We start from the raw sequence: 15,192 nt of genomic DNA on the forward strand, positions 1-15,192 counted from the left end.
CTTTATCTTTGATGCTGATGGACAAGAAGGTAAATCACCATTATTTATCTTTAGTCTTTAAAATGTACATGTCGAAACGATCGATCTTCATATCGTGACATTTTTCCGATTCAACATTGTGTTTAAACTTTATAGAGTTTCTGTCAAGAGAGATTTTGTTAAAACTTCATAGAAAACAAAAGGCGGGGACTACTAAACGAGATGAAATATGACCATTTAGAAAAGAAGAACCAGAACACAACAACTATCTGTCAGGGTCCCATTTCCTAAAAGCCTTACAATCACTCCTAAATTGACACAATGCGACTAAAAGGGACAAAAAGCAAAATCAAAACAAGATGAGGCTAGACAGTCTATTGTGCTTCTCAAATAAATACAATGAAATAAGATAATACCGCAAAAATACTTTATACAATAACATTAACGATCCCTGTATCAATAAGATGAAGATAGACAAATCACATTGAACAAAAAAGTGGAATGAGAATGAAAGGTGACATGTCAAGGTGATGTCCTCAAAATTTAGATGACACAGCACAAAAAAAAAAACCCTCAATAATAAACTGAGCTTCCAAGAAGCCTTCAAATCCTTATCGCCAAATAATGTCCTGTCGCTCTAATCACGGCAGATGTGATAACTGAATTATCTGTCTCCTCTGATCTCTCCATCTGATAGGAAAGCTACACTTCCTACTCTCCGGGGCACAATTCAACTCCAGTGGAGCGCTGCCATTTCCCAGCCCTCACATTTGAACCCGAGCAATGATCGTATCTGTACAGTTCAGCTGGAGGAAGAAAAAAAGATCACATGGAGTCAATTGGCTGTCGTGATCTGTTGGTTGGGAGCCAGATGTGAAGGGCTGTGGCTGTAATCTATGTCACGGCTCATATTAAACCTAGCTAAACAGTGTTAAATGGAGGGGAGAAGAATTTAAAACCATGCAAACACAGAAACCAAACCTGGAGTTTTACGGTACATTCAAACTTGCATTCCATCTTGCACTCCAAAAAAAATATTTTGTATGGAAGAATAAGATGAAGAGACATCAGAGCGTCGGTTGACTATAGCAACTTCCCGCTTATGTCTTTCTTTGCCTGTCACCCTCCATTTTTGTCTGCTCCCTTTGATCGAGAGACCTCGGCAAACAGAGGCGGGATTTACATCAGCGACGTCAAGCTGCTCTCATCACTTTTGCTCCTCTAAAGCGTTTTTAACAGCCAAGCTTTTTGAGGCTCCCATCATAGAGGAGCATTACATCAGTTCCTAGGGTGGCGCTTTTCTGTCAGCTCGTCTATGACTGCGTCTCAGGAGCTTGTAAATAATCCCCGAGTGCTCCTTATATGACCCCAGATTGATACGGTGCAAGTAAATCTCACTGCTGTGAGCAAGAAAAGCAAAATCCTCTAATGAAAGTGCGAAAGTAGTTCGTTGCAACTTCAGTTACGCCTCTCGGCTCGTGTCAACAAAGCATAAATTCTTGTAACAAAACATTAGTTAAATCTGCAATGTAAGGCATTTACAAGGGTGAAGGATGCTTTCAAATAACTTTTATATGCCGTTGTAACTCAAGCGCTTTTTAAAGAGCACGCGTGTGCTTGTAAATTAAAAGCTCTCCGTAATATCTTCTTTTATTTGCGTCCAGCACCAGGAGTACTTTTGGTTCTGATACTAAATTATGCTCAGCGCTGTTCACTTTTGTATTTTGATGTCTCCATATCTTGCTTTCTTTGTTCCCCTTTCCTGCTGGATCTGGATTCATGCATTATGGATTTGTTGGCCTTTGACTTAAATTTGGGTCACATGATCACTGGCATTTTAGTCCCATCCGTAGGAAGGAGCGGGACGTTTTACAATTTATTACCAAAACCGGGAATTCGTGTCACATGACTTGTGAGAGACTAAATCGCTAAGAAGCAGATTGAATGATGAATACGCCAGATGTTGATGTGCTTCATTAATTATCGACAGCTAACCCGATAGAGACCCGCTAATATTAATCAAACAGGAACTACAGTCATTTAACAATTAATGCTAATGTTTTTCTTTTCAAAGCAGATGTTTGCAATTCAGTTGGGTCTAATGAGCACAGTGCGATTATGTGGGAAGATATGTTGATTTTCACTTGAAAGCTTATCATTAGGCTTGTAATTGAAGTGGTAGGCAGGCTGCGTTAGATCCCTTCTGCCTGTGGAGAGGGGAGTGGCTCTCGCCCCTTTTTCTTTCTGCCACAAAGTTTCAATGTGTGCCACATGAATTGTCCTTTTCCTTTCGTGTAAGGAGCTTAGCATACGACTCAGCTGCGCACACACTCGGGCTAACACATACACACACAGATGGCAGTGTCTGCTGGGGGCCACTAATGTCGCTGTGTGTGGTCGCGTGTCTGGACTAAGTGCATGCCCAGTGGCATTTATGAGAGGACTGCCATTGGAAGTGGCAAGGAGGGAGCTTGGGAATTAATCTTTCACTCATGTTTGGGAACGGGGATAACAGCATTGGCTCTAACAATGTTTCCAACATTACAGTTTAGTTACTATGTTAAATTATAAATTGTATTGTGTTAATTGTTTGTATGGCATTTTTTCGCATTTAAACTGACAGTGTCTGAGGACATTTATTTAAATGTGTTGGTTTAACCTAGCTATTTAATTTGCATCAAGCACAGATGGTCAGTCTCATTTTATTAAAGCTTCTACCAAACTTTACAAATAATGTGCTTATGTTTTTTGTTTTTTACCAAAATGATGTGTAATTAGGATCATTCGCTGCATTTTGCATAGCTGCAAATAATGTTAATGATATTATCAAGGAATCCAAAACAATGTGAAAACAAAGTATCAAAATCAACAGAAACTCAGAGACATCACTGTGCAATAACATACTTCTCATGACACTTAAATGTTGTTAGTTACCTGAATGTTGTCAGTCACTTAAATGTTGTACAGAGGCTGAGATCATCCGGGGTCAAATTCCCTGTTTGGCATGCACAAACTTGGTCAATAAAGCTGATTCTGATTCTGATAAACAGACAAGGTGCGCCATCAACTGCACATGTCAAAGGACAGATGACAACAATGAGCCAAAGGAAAGCAGGGAACTAAATACAAACAAAGTGATGAGACAATGAGCAAAACCTGGACAAGACACAAGTGGCTGAGGGAGCTGATTGGAAGACACAAGGGGCCGAACTGAAAGAGACAAAAGGGATGAGAAAAATAAATCAAAGTCCAAATTAAAACCAAACAAAGAACATGATATATAAGCTACTTGGCATATATAGGCTGCTCAACATTTTTGTACAGTGCAGCTTATCCACCACACGCTCCATATACTGCAGGAGGCCTTTACTGGGAAATGGGCTGATTATGCTTCTGTCACATGTCAGCTTGTATTTAATTCAAGGCTTCAAACTGGGTGTCTCATTTTATTAAATGCCTATTATCACACCTCCCCTCTTGTGTTTTTTTTTTTCTTGAGATTCTTCCTATAGCTTAGGTAGGAGGGCCTTAAGATGACAGCAGAGCATGTATTTCAACACATTTATATGACGGGAAAATCGGTTTAAAAGGGCCTATGCTAATACAAAAACTTGCTTAAAAGGGTAAAAGAGAAGGGTGAAACTCAGTATCATATATATATATATATATATAGAGAGAGAGAGAGAGAGAGAGAGAGAGAGAGAGAGAGAGAGAGAGAGAGAATATTTCTACCCATCATGTTAAATGGAAAGGCATTAATTTGGCTAAACAGCAGGTGTATTATAAAATATGGTAACAATATATAATATATCATATAATATGGACAATATGGTAACTCCTAAAATACCTGACTGGGAGGTGCCCCAGTCAAAATATTTCCCCAAAAGCTTCCAACCTTTACATCAATTACAGAAAATGACAACATGAAGTTAACCCAATCCCTTGTTGAAACAAAGTGTGACGGATGGATGTCGTTTCAAAAATCTTGGGTGGGTTCGAGCTCGAGAAATGGAGCTATCCAAACACCTTGAGCTGTGTGAAGTAATGCCGGAGGAGAAAATGAAGGTGACCAAAGTCAAAGTCAAAGTCTGCTTTATTGTCAATTTCTTCAAGACACAAAGAAATCGAAATTACGTTCCCACTATCCCACGGTGACAAGACATCGTACACAATATACATACAAGTAAACAACACAAAAAATAAAAACAAGAAGGCACAAACAATGAATAAATAAGAGTGATGAATAAATAATAAATAAACAAATAACAATAGATAAGAGGAGCAAAAATGAAGCAAGTGTGCATACAGCAGACAGTCAGAATATAGCGCAAAGGTACAGGACGCTACGCAGAAGGGGGGAGAGAGTTCAGGATCCTAACAGCCTGGAGTATGAAGCTGTTGGTGAGTCTGGTGAGTCAAGTCAGCTATGAAAAACATTCCATGGTCAAAATACCAGCCACTCGCACGGACTGTCATTTCCTCTTTCGTCTCCTTATCCACAATGGACTCAGTACAAATACAGTAAATAATTGTGAGTGTTAAAGCTGACAAGAGCATTAATCCATAATATTGCTCTCCAACATGGACCCCAAAGTGAATATGGAACGTGTAAAATAAACAAAATACCTTCAAAGTTTGAAATCACATGCTAATCCTGCTTTTTTTCACACTTGAGACAGGTCAAGACGACATATGGGGACGTGTTTTGTTTCCCCCTTTGAAATGCAACAGTCGCAATTTCCTGTAATTTCGTTGTCCCTTTTTTCTCCTGCTAGTTCCGCCACGTCGTTTATTAAACAGTTAAAGCGATTTTCATCTGATGGCTAATCATATAAAGTCCAGAGACGTTCCACTGGGTGTGACTCTGGTTTTATAAGATGACCCTGTTATTGCTGTGGTTTTTCATGTATTTGGCAATGTGCCTTACTTTACAGTGCGGGTTCTGCTGGAAAAGAGTAAATATTGTTTTATGGCTTTCTTTATAGCAGGAATAAAAACAGTTATTGTAAGCTTCAAATGCCCCTTTGGATTTTACATGCAGCAGCAAGAGTTGTGTTAAACGTTTTCAGCTTTTGAGCATTAAATCAATTCTCATTAGAATTTCCTTGTTATATTTAATATTCATTTGTTCTTTTGTGTTGTTATTATTTGTATTTTATTCTATTAAAACAATATTACAAGGATCGTTTTGTAAATTGGTTAGAATTATGTTCGTAAAGTGGATTAATCATTCTACCTCACTCATCCAGTGACATTTGGTGTCACAAATACAGCTCAGTGTCACTCCAGTTATGAGAGGTGCATTGTTTGAAAACAGAAAATAATATCGCACATTGCACTGACGATGCAGTTTGATATAACACGACAATGAAAACCATTTTGCTGACCCATCTGCAGGCGTTGCTGTCAACAATGATGATGACATATTGACAGTCTCTACAGGGACACACCCAGAAAACACGGATTTCTTTTTGGTGGGGAGGGGCCTCAACGTGACGCTTGCCTGCAGGTCTCCAGGATGAAGCCATTTGGATGTCACCATTCGGGAGGCCTATCTGGCTCTGTCAGAAGTCCACAAGGGAGAGGAAACCCGAAAGGCTCCAAGTCTCCGTTGGCAAATGTATCCATCCTTTTGTCACAGCGGCTGGAATTTGTTGTTTTGTCAGAACTTATGATGGCACAAAAGAGCTTTAGCGCAGACAATCCTCACCATCCCTCCCCTGAACCGCTGCTTTGTTAGCAAATCGTGTTTTGTTTTCAGCGAGTGCAAGTACAGGCGTCGAGGGAACGCCCACAGATGACTGGATAGGACCTCTATGAGGCAGTCATTGATTTCACCGCTATACCTGCTGTCTGTTTTCAAGGCCTGAAGGGTGAAAGTCTGGTATCCTCGAACGAACAGTCGGTTGGCTGGTTAACCATCCACGGCTCAATCCACGGGATGCTTTATAAATCAATATGACCTCCAGAGCGATCATTCTTCCTTTCGTCTTTGTCTACCCTTACCAGCATCTTTGTTCCCTATGGGCTAACGCAGAAATGTAACACCCACAGAGCTGTGGAAAGCACTCATTAAGTGGGCGTCCTTCAAAAAAAAAAGGATAGCAGCAGATTAATATAATCATGTGTGCCTTCATGTCTGGTTTAGGGATAGCAGAGCTGGGAATATGTTTGCAACCTCCTGGCTTCAGTTGTCAAGACACTTTGCGTTGACCCATTAAATTAACTCCTAGAAAACCTGAGCAAGGAGTGAAACAATAAATGGATTTAATAAACGAATACAGGCATCTTGGGACTATAACTCCGGAATGTTTTCATTTTCTCCAACAGGGGCCTGCTACTAATTGGGTTACATGGGTTCAGCAAGGAAGTTGTCAAGCTTCAGGGGTTTTTATTTGTGCCTGGCCTACAAATGAGCGACCAAAGTGTGTGACCCTCAGGTTGATGCCCCCGTGAGGCCTTTTAAGGTACAGCTGTCTTATGAGCCGATCCAGAAACCTTCCCCTCCACAGCAAAATCAACACTCTGGGGGTATTGGGGTGACAGAAGGTAAGAGGCCACACAGACTGTGATTACGGGAGGATTTTAGAGCTCTCTTGGAAGGCTTAGACGGTGAGTGGATGAGGTTGTTGGAGAGAAGTAGGATCCTTCAACTAAAAGCTAATGATAGAGTATGGGTGATAATTAGACGATGGACGGTCATTTTGTGCAAGGACATCTGCAGCAAGCCTCACCATATGTGGAATGTCGTTTGAGTGTCAGACATTGTAATCCGAATTTAGATCGCCTGAATTAATGCACGACGTGGAGTTGTGATGATGCTGAGTCAAAACAACTTTGGCCAGAGTTGCTGAAGTTTATCTGCTACTAATTAGTATATTAGGAAATTGTTTGCAAATGATCTTAAAAATGTATTGTGTCAGGGCTAATAATACACTTTGACACTGACTTTCCCCGGCAATTTCAAACAAAGTCGCTACAATTACGAGGCCACCCTGCCTATCCAGATGTTGGGCTCTAACCAGATGTGGCGCCCCTGCTGGGGTGTCCTAACAGCAATCTCTGCTGTCCTCTGTCTTCAGGGGAAAAGACCAGCCAAGGCGGAAAGGAGAAACACACCTAGCAGCTGATGATGACCTACAAATGGCCAAATGCTGTGTTGGTATGCGGGCAACTGTCAACATGAAAGTAATTACAATAAGCATATGTCCTCTATGTGCTTGATGACTTTGCTGACTCACATTTTTTTATTTTATTTTGGGGTTAAAACTCGGATTGTCTTGTAACTTAGCGTAACCAGGATTTAATTTGCCTGACTGGTATAGGAAATAGCATGTGGATTCTGGGTTACATAATTTTGTGTTTTGCATGAATCTACTTCTGCAGTTATTTGAAAATCTAAATCACCATGAAAATATTTAAGATTACCAAAGTGGCCTAATATGCTGTCACCCCACTTATTTGGAATCATAATGCGTGTAAGCATGCTGAGTGAAAGAAAGTCTGAATGCTATAAATACTTGAGAGTCTTAATATGCAATTATGGCTATATATATATATATATATATGTGTGTGTGCGCGTGTGTGTGTGCGTCTAAAAGCAGCTCCAGTTATGGAGGTGTCCCGGGGAATTGAAATTAATGATTGTAATCAGAAGCAAGCAGCATGCCAGGAAAGGGCAATTAATACAAGCAAAGCAAGCTGAGCTGCTGCTTTTTGCACGGCTGCAGCTGAAGAGATGGAGAGGATTAAGATGCGGCCACAGACAAACTACACAGCCATTGCGCACATAACAGATGCCCGCAGAGGAGAGGTGCTGGGAGCCTGGCACCAATGAGCATCCGCTAACCGGCCACTCGGTCAGCCCGGCCCAATACAAGCTGACAAGCTCCTGGCAGCGTTCAGATAACACCATCTTCTCTGTTTAGTTCCTGAGCCAAAGGAAGGCCCTCACCCGGAGCCTCTGCAGTGAATACAAAAGGGATTCGATGCAAAGCTGCACAGTGGAGCTACTATGTGTGTGAGAGAGACAGGGCAACATCAAGAGAAAAAGGGGGAGAGAAGCAGCGGGGGAGGCCATTGTGAGCAGGCTCAGCTCAAGTACATCTCAATGTGAGGGACTTTTTTTCTTTCTCCCTTTTTTTGCTGTGTTTTTTAAGAGTGAACATTCCTTTTGATGCATTTATTTAAAGCTGTTCATTTTGGTGAAAATATGTCCTCCAATGTTGGGCAGGGCTGGGGTGGCCATCTGCAACTTTTGGCGCCGATGCGGGGCTACTTATTAATTTCCTCCATTTTACCCCAAGAGATCGATCAACAAGAATTGAGAAAATTAATGATTGTGAATGCATTAGAATAGAGGCAAGTGTGGTGAACGCAATAAAGACATTGCCCAAAGGTCACGTGAGGTCAAATAGTTAATGGCTCAAATCATTATCTCAATTATACTCAAAGTGTCCTTGATGATACATTATTAATAAAAATGTGTGCGCTACAAATTATGTTTTTTGTTCATGTCTGTGATTCTACATTTATTAACTAAAATGAATAATCCTATTAGTCGAATAAAACGTTGTGTGCATGTTATGATATAATGCCTCAGTGAAATCATCCTTATGGACCAAATAGAAAATAACATTCACGAGCCCCCTTTGTAAATCATATCATATAAAAGGAGTGTGGATTCAGACTTCAACACTAATGCCTGTTGGCCTCATGCCCACCTCCTCATAGACTTGCTTCTATGGACTTTTAGTGTGAACTAGGTCATAAAACTGTCGGCTTGGAGGGCAGCATATTGAGAGGGAAATTTGATTGAATTCTCCACCATATTTTGTTGGTTTGAGAAATACCCTCACCTATTGACTGTTACCATACCAATCATAAATCCAGACAGCAGAAAGCGTTGAAGCCGTCTGGGCCTGCTTTCATGGTACCGATAAATTAGAGTCTCTTCTCCAATTCAACTTTTTCAATTTGTTCTCTCCCGCCATGAGAGCAACAACTCAGTTAAATGTGATTTGCTTTAACAAACCCATTACTTTAATGAAGGACAATGCAAAAACATGACAAATTTATTGTTTTCTCCGCGGCTGTGTCCGGATAAAAATTGCTGGGTAAGATCAGCTCGTATTGCTTGCAGGACTCGATGAGTTTCCTCACATCATATGAAAAGGAACCCCCACATATTTTTTGCTTAGGCAGGGATCAAAGTGGATGCAATATTGCTTTTTCTTGCGCAGCTCGTCTGCCCTCTTCTGGATTCATCTGGTCATGTCGCAAAAATAAAAAAATCCATCCATCTCCTACAATTCATCCTGCACAGGGTCAAGGGTGAGCTGTAGCTTATGTCTGCTGACTTTGCCAGAGACGGGGTACAACCTCAGTTGGTTATCTGCAGTCAGTTTCAGGGCATCTTTAAAAAGGCAAAAAAGAATGTAAACACTGACTTCCACATCCATGGACAGTTGGAGTATTTAATTGATTAAAGATGCATGCATCAAAAACTCTAAATATTTCATACCTATGTATCTAGCATGCTTACTATTGATGAAAAAAAAAAAGAAACAGTAATAAATACTTATTCTGCCTATAACAGTGGGCAATCTTTAACATGCTCAGTATCCAAGCAACACTTTGACACATCCAATATGGTCGGTCTATCTACGTACAGTTCAGTGCTCAACCATGATGGTTCTGAAACCTTGCTTTTTGCCCTTACAACAGCTGACCAATGGGTGGCAGTATAAGGAATGTTTTTAAATGGCAGAACATGGTTAGGTCAGATGTATACATTGTAAAAGAGTTTTTTTAGATTTAAGGAGGTTTATGATCCTCCCATCTAGTGATGCAGTCTGGAGTGATTATTTATTATTGTATTGTATTGTATTGTATTGTATCGTATCGTATCGTATCGTATCGTATTGTATCGTATCGTATTTATGTTTATTTATTTATTTATTTATTTATTTAGGTCTACTGGTTTACTGCATTTTTTTAAATAAAAATAAATTCTCAAATCCCGTATTCAGTTATATATTGATACTGAATAATTAATGAGACATTGAGCATATTAATGAGTATCGACAATCATTTTCATGTTTGTCCTTTGCGGTAGACCCACATACTATTTGACCTAAAGTCTTTTCTATTGTATGTTAACCTAAACACGTCACACCCATGCAATAAGCACATTGGCAACACCAGATATGTAATATCATGAAAAAGCGCTTCAGACAAATCTGAATCAAGGGAACTGTAATGATGAATTTCCTCTTTGTGGCGACATCACTGCCCCTTTCGCTTTGGAAATGGTTGAAAGCCCAGATGTGAATAAGAGGGATGTGGTGTCCCACAGGCCAGTAAACAGCGCAGAAACACGGCCTTTTAGTTCCTGTGGTCAAACTGTTGTGCAGCATTTAATGTTTAAAGAGAAGGGTGGAGCAGCAGAAAGAAAGAAAGCGGTTTATATTTAAGTGTATCTCTGAGGGACAAAAGGAAAAGTTGGTGTGATGTGTCGATATTAGGTGTAAACCTTCTTCGAGCAGGTACGGTTAAGAACTGATGGCAATTTGTGGCCACGGGTATCGCAAACCCAAAGACCCGACGGAGCGGCCATCGTCACAGCAGTCGCAGTAGTTACTATTCTTTCCTGCCACTAACCTCAAACCAGTTTCCACCACTTCCTGTCTGGACACATGGCAGACAAATACACAGGCGTGTATACACACGCACGACAAAACTCTCAATACACAATTATGGAACTTTTAGTTGACTGTAATGGGTCCAAGACAGTCTTTTAGAACTTTTGTGACCATCTTCTGGACAATGAGCATAAATAGGTGTGTGCGTGCAACAGAGAGAGACCTTTGAAAGTGTGCCATGGCACAGAGACTGCTGTTCAAATGGGTTGTGGAGTTTGCACACACAGCCGCAGCAGTGACATGAACCCGAAGGCACTTTTAAATTTTAGGAATTGTAAGAAAAAATTAAACGAGATTAAGGAGCATGTCCTAAAATAATTGTGTCAAAAACAATCATGTTTTTGTTTGTTTTGAAATGTTGTTCTTGATTTCTGAATTCTGCACAGCAGAGGGCAGCAACAATTCATTGTTCACAGCACAGCATGTCGCCCGTCATGCCTGCTACTTAGAAAATATTTTATTAATTACAAAATGCAGTTCCGGTGAGATTGTTTTGGTTCTTCAAGTGACCATTGTGTTTTTTTTATCTCCTTAAGGGAGTGATACTAAAAATGTTATGTTCATCAATTTCTTATTTCTTCATCCATACTGCTTCTTAAGGACACAGATGTACCCTCTAAAAGGCATTTCAGTTATGTGGTGTCTTTGTGTAAACACTAGAGGGCACAACTTAAAAAGAGTACACAGCACAAGAGATGAAGTATTTACAGTATGGGCATAAGACAGACTGGTGGTATTGGTGTGTAGTATCGGAGCATTTTAATGAGTGTCATGATGCTACTGCTCAAATTAATTCGACATCACCTTAGTCAACGCTACTAGAGCGAGATACCGGTGCTAAATCTGATAGTGAGAAGTTTTGAGATCGGTTTCTGTGAGAAGAAGCCTGTAAAGTTGCGACTGTTTTGTTCTTATGTTCTTAACTTTTATTGGCAAAGGACAGAAGAAGGACTTTGGGGCAACGTACATATAAACATAGCATTATCTAAACAAGACTGTCGCCTTAAATTAATTCTATTTTTTTAAATCTAACTAATAATGCCATCAATTAGATATATTCATTGTTCCAATTATTTTGAAATCATCATGTTTGTATAAAATCAATTCCCTCCCTCCTGTCCATCAGAGCGGTGTTGACAAATTAAGATGTGCAAGGCTGACTGAGTGCTCTGCCTGACAGATGTTGCTCGCCAGCGAGCACTAACACACACGCACATAGACATGTGAGCATGCACACAGAGTGTGAGCAACGCAGTTTAACAAGCAGCACGGCAGTGATGTGGTCAGCTTTTGCTTTATGCGCATTCGTCGAGAAGCCACATGAAGACCTCTGGGTATTAAAGGACAAGCCTCACTTGGCGCGGAGGGAATCTGTCATGCGAGGAAAGTTCCTCTTCCTCACCGTTGCAATATTTCTTGCACTACCAAGTTCACCTTCCTCTTTTGTTAGCTTTCTGCTGCCATCTGTGGTGTTAGCGGGTCATTTTGGACCCGTGTATTAAATCAGCCATAAAATACCCTAAAAACAATCTTTTATCATCCAATGTTTTTCTTAACTCTTGTTTAGCTGGTCGGGCTCCCTTATCCATGAAAAGATTGGTTTGAATATTTTTTTGTGGCCCCCTGGGCCTTTGTTTTAACAGCATACCCCTCATTTTCAATGTCTAAAAAGTGGTCAAATGAACCTTAACCAATTTTCTTTCTCCGCCCTCCGTCGGTGTTCCCTCATCCGTTTCGTTCATTCCGTGGCTTATTAGTCTCTTGTATAATACTCCGCATCTTAAAAATCTGAAACCACTGGAATGTTCCATGTAAGAGGTGGGCGGACTTGGGGGCAATCTAACCAATTAAGGAGGAGATTGGGGTAAGACGGACAGCTTCTAAATGGTGTAATAACAACCTACTAAAATGTAATTATAATGCCATAGCAATAGACACTTCTAATGACAGGATATATGCCGATGTCATTTCCTAATTATGGTTTTGGCGTAATGTCTGACTGTTAACATGGCGTGGAGATTATAGAGAGGTGTCTGAACGCAGAAATCCAACCACAAGATCTTGTAAAGCGTTAGGGCCCTTACGTGGATCGATCTGAGTTTAAGTTAAGAATGACCTAACCGAATCCGTGTAAACCGGAGTGAGTGATGTATCAAGGTTATTTAATATTCGCGAAGCTGTTTTCTATATACGTTTCAATTTTTTGTTTATTTGTGTATCTGAAGTGAGTCTGTCAGCCGAATCAGGCTCATCTTATTGTTTGCCCCCCGCCCTCCTCATGCTACTGCATACGTCCATCCATCGCCATCCCTCCATTCATCATTCCATCTCTAACAAGAGGAGTGGATGGTGGCGTCCATTATTACAGAGCATCCCAGAATAGAGTTTCGTTTTATTACAAGTCCCTCTGGTCGCCGTGGCTACCCAAATTACAGGCCAGCCTTCTCACACATGAAAAAAAAAAAAGTTGCCCAGCCGAAAACCAGCCACCTCAATAAAGGACGGATTAGAAAATCCTTTGCTTTTTTCCCCTCCTTTCCTTTTTGAAAGATTTTTCTGTACATTTTTCTCCCTCTGGAGTTTTGTTGGAGCACTGCGGTCTTCTCTCCAATGGTTTTACTCCCCGACCCTGCGGCGGGAAAATGCGCTCACTTGTGGGTTTCTGGGAAGGCAGTGGCAGATGAAACATCTGCTGGGAGCAAGATGTAAGTGTGTGTGCGTGTGTGTGTGTGTGTGTGTGTGTGTGTGTGTGTGTGTGTGTGTGTGTGTGCCTGTGTGTGCGTGATTGTATACGTACCAAAACACACTCTTATGTTCTGCTTGACAGATGCGTTTTGGCGATAGCAAAACAGGGTGAGGAAAAAATATTTCACATTGCATTTAGTACGTCATTTCTGGAGGGTAAGCAAAAAAAAAAAAGAAAAAAAAACTGCATCACCTTGGGACTATATTACAACACAGCAAATCATCACAGATTAAAAGAAAAAAAAAGAAAAAGGAAATACACCCATTTTTATCCATTTCTGGGGCGGCCATTTTTTACTTCTGTCGACTGAAAATGACATCACTGTTAGTCAGGAACTCATGTAATGACCAATCACGGCTCATCTTGCAAATGTCGCATGACCAAACTCAAAAAAACAGAATTGGACTTTTGATGTATATTTCTCAAGAAAGTGTTTATTAAGTCTAAATTATACAACTTCGGGGGAGTTTCACTTTGGGGAGTTTACTTTATTGTGGTGAAAGCTCATTTTATGCTTCATCCTGTTTTTAAAATCATCCACCAGTGTTTTCAATTTAGCCAGGGCATGGAACGATTACTTACGATGGAGACAATTGTGGAACATTACAAAAGATCACCTTTGGGCTTTAATAAATTATAAACAAGAAATTCAACAATGAATCATGTCTTGTGCTTCTCATTTTAAGGTGTTGCGTTTTGCTTCACATAACGTTTACATAACTGAAATCTGCTAGTCCCAACCTTGTCTATGGTAACATTGCATGATAAATTATAATCCCATCACAAAAACAGGATGTGGAAATAATATAGGAGATTATATACATCAGCAGGAAGTATTTTGACCTAAAATTCCTTGTTTGGGGAAAGGAGTAACGGTGATAAAACTAAAATGGTATATTTTAGGACTTTCACCAAAATTTAGCCTTTTAAAACCAAAATGAGAACTACAGCTCAGGATGCTTGCTCATTAAATGACACGAGGACTCTTTATCACGTGGCAGCCCACAAGAAGAAGGTCTGCGAGCCATCGTTTAGGAGGCCAGGATTTTACAGGAAGTGTGAATGTGGTGTGCGATGAAAGGATGGCATGAGGTGTGTGCGTGGAGGTCTGTTTGCGTGTGCGAATGTCTAAAGCGCACTCTATTATTTGGTCTCTGCGGTTGTAATGATGTCAGACTTTCACAAAGGAGTAAACAAGAACAGCACGCTAGTGACTGACATGAAAACATGTTGAGGAAATGTGTTTTGTGGATTCAAGGTAAAAACATTAACTAGATCAATTTGGGAGATATTCTTAACATACAGACGTTGACACGCCACAAATGTGTCATGAGGACTTCAGACATCCGCAAGCTGGAGCCGATCCCGGGCGCTGACTCAGTGTCAATCCTTGTAATGATGGTCAGTCGGAAGCACACCATCTTGGCGGTTGACACTAAATTATATTCTTTCAAGATTTATGTCCTAGCGTGCAGAAATGAAATGACACCGGGTCTATACGTTATATCGATGTAAACACGTGATCAGAAACATCTAATTGTACAAATACTGAATAGTGTTATTTACGGGGAAGCTATTTCAAGCGATTGAATTAATGTATGCAGCAGATATGTACGGTCCAAGCAGCCTTACGTCAAACTGTGGAATGTTTTGACTTGCCAAGTTCGTCCAACATTGGCTTTTTCATAACTTGAAGACTGGACATGTGATGGTGATGAAAACCAGGATTGGTTGATCTCAAAATGCATCATATAAATGCTGAGA

At 40.4% G+C, this 15,192-nt stretch overlaps 1 long non-coding RNA gene across 1 annotated transcript; it reads left to right on the forward strand.

Annotated features, from left to right (window-relative positions):
- Positions 1-6,500: 6,500 nt before the first annotated feature.
- On the forward strand, positions 6,501-8,473 carry LOC119115266. The gene is made up of 3 exons (XR_005096117.1): positions 6,501-6,591; positions 7,062-7,141; positions 7,908-8,473. It is a non-coding gene; the product is annotated as an uncharacterized LOC119115266 (long non-coding RNA).
- Positions 8,474-15,192: the final 6,719 nt, after the last annotated feature.

This window comes from Syngnathus acus, chromosome 21, assembly GCF_901709675.1.
Source record: "Syngnathus acus chromosome 21, fSynAcu1.2, whole genome shotgun sequence".
Classification (NCBI taxonomy): Eukaryota; Metazoa; Chordata; class Actinopteri; order Syngnathiformes; family Syngnathidae; genus Syngnathus; species Syngnathus acus.